General features: G+C 43.5%; 1 non-coding gene across 1 annotated transcript; it reads right to left on the reverse strand.

Annotated features, from left to right (window-relative positions):
• Nucleotides 1-342: 342 nt before the first annotated feature.
• On the reverse strand, nucleotides 343-415 carry Trnav-uac3 (transfer RNA valine (anticodon UAC) 3). The gene has a single exon. It is a non-coding gene; the product is annotated as a tRNA-Val (tRNA).
• Nucleotides 416-2,540: the final 2,125 nt, after the last annotated feature.

Consider the following 2,540-nt stretch of genomic DNA (forward strand, 5'->3'; position numbering starts at 1 on the left):
AAAGTCAAAGAGAGCCTAGAGTTAGGCTGACTTCCATTCTTGCCCTTGGATTACTGGCATTTTTTAGTTAAAATGACTGTTTCTATAAAATGGAGTGAATATCCCCTTTGAAAAGATGTTAAGAGAGTGAAATGCAATTTTTTTTTAAAGATGTATTTATTTTATGCATCTGAGTACACTGAACCTGTCTTGAGACACACCAGAACAGGGCATCAGATCCCATTACAAACGGTTTTGAGTCACCATGTGGTTGCCGGGAATTGAACTCAGGACCTCTGGAAGAGCAGTCAGTGCTCTTAACCACTGAGCCATCTCTCCAACCCAAGTAACGAGTACACCACGTGGTTCCACTGGGGCACGAACCCAGGACCTTCTGCATGTAAAGCAGACATGATAACTGCTACACTATGGAACTGGGCTGAAATGTAATTCTTGAGAGCCCTGTCATGTCACAGCTTGGTTGTAGCATGTGACAATGTACATAAGCAAGTCCCTTCCTTGGCCTGTGTTCTCTCAGACTGATTTGCCACCATTAGGCTCGTCTGCTTTGTTAGTATTCCATGCCATTACCCTTCAGGTAATGATCCTTAACCAGCAGGTTCCACTGGCTGAGCTCCTGAGAGTCTCTCCACACAAAAGATGTTTCTGCAGTTTATGCACAGGAAACAGCCACGGGTACTTCAAGGGCTCTTTTTTTTTTTTTTTTTTTTCCTATCCTCAAAAAAAGGCATTGTCTTGTGTGAGGTGAGAGACTGGAGTATTTGATCAGTAGACAACCTGGTGGAATCACTTCTTTCCATTTTAAATAGGTACCGGGAAGCAAACTCATAACAGCAGGCTTTCAAGGCAAGCATCTTCACCCTCTGAGCCATCTGGCTGACCCTCAAAGGTCTTTCTGTGAAGCAAGCATAGGGCTATCTCAGACAAATCATGGTATCTGGCCCCATTGCTACAGACCTCTCTGAGGATCTTCAGAAAGCTCTACAAAAACCTCTGATATCCCATGGTGCAAAAAAACAACTGTCCAAGTAATACAAAATGAAAAGTACAGACACAAAAGCAAACAGAAGATTAACTCAGTGACTGATCGTTGTAACACTACCTCCTATTCCTCTTACAACTAAGGTCTGTGAAGCTTTCCTTGCATTGAAAATCAGCTTGTAGGCTATATTGATTCATTTCCTGTGAACTCCCAAATGACTGAGAGAGAGGGAAAAATACTGATAAGTAATTAGATGACCCAGAAAGAAAAACTATTAAGACTTTGAGGCCAGCCTAGGTTATATTGAGACTTTGAAGGTATGCTTATGTGTTGAGGGGTGGGGGGACGTGGGGGGGGGGAGAAGATGGACGGGAGGAGAAGAGAAAAGAAGAGAAGGAAGAGGAGAGAAGGAAGAGGAGAGAAGAGATTCATTGACTTTGGGACCTGATGGTGTGCACGCACACTTGTTATCCTAACACCTGGGGCAGGAAGATGCAAAATCCAAGGGCAGCCTTGGCTACACAGCCACTTTGAGGGAGTTGTCTGGGTTATATGAAACACCATCTCAGAACCAACCAAACGTACAAAAAGGAAAGTAGACACAGCTGTGATGCACGACATTCTATGTGGCAGGATAAGAGTTTGCTTACTTACTGTATTCTTTTCTAACCCACAGTTCTAAAATTTTTATAGAAAACATTATCCTCAAAAAAGAATTTAGTTGTTAAAACAACTGTTTTCTATATTCTATAGCATCAACTGGCCCAGGATAAGAGTACATATAATTCCAGCAACCTATCTGCATTGTTCTTGAAAGTGCTGATTGCCCTGGGATTCTAACCAGCTCACACAGGCAGACAAAAGACAAAAACACAGTAGAACTGATCCAACACTCAGCTTACCTTTGGATCAACTGTATGACCACCCGGGCAAGAGCAAACATTCTCCCAGTTGAGTGGTGTTGTTAGGTTTTCTTCAATCACAAATTCATCCTCTGTCCCCTTCCTTCCTTCCTTCCTCCCTTCCTTCCTTCCTTCCTTCCTTCCTTTCCTCCCTCCCTCTTTCCTTCCCTTCCCGCCTGACTTTCTCATTTATTTCCTTCCTGCCTGCCTTCTGTCTTCATTAAATATTTCTTGATCCATGTGCACCAGGCTCAGGCCAGATAGCAGGAATACACTACAGGGAAAGGCTAAGGCTTTATCTGCACACCTTGACATCTGAAGTGTCCTTGTGCTGCAGGAAGAAATGCATGCCTGAGATCCCTAGCAGCTGACCCAGCTGGAGGGGTTCAGGTAAACCTTTTGGGTACAAGGATATCCAAGTGCAGATACTAAAAGACCAAGACATCATAGAGCAGGAAAAGTTACCTCAGAAAGAGGGGTGTCACAAGAGTTTCTCTGGGTTCCAGAAAGTCCTAAAACGCACATGCTGTCTGGAAGGTTGTTCTTTTAGTGACTGTAAGAGTTTCCCAGAACTAGAAGAAGAATATAGTAGGCTATATTTCCTACTTCCATTCCAGCCATTTATTCCTAGGACCCTAGAGTCAGCCCCAGACATT

The sequence above is a fragment of the Rattus norvegicus genome, chromosome 6, assembly GCF_036323735.1.
Source record: "Rattus norvegicus strain BN/NHsdMcwi chromosome 6, GRCr8, whole genome shotgun sequence".
NCBI lineage: Eukaryota > Metazoa > Chordata > Mammalia > Rodentia > Muridae > Rattus > Rattus norvegicus.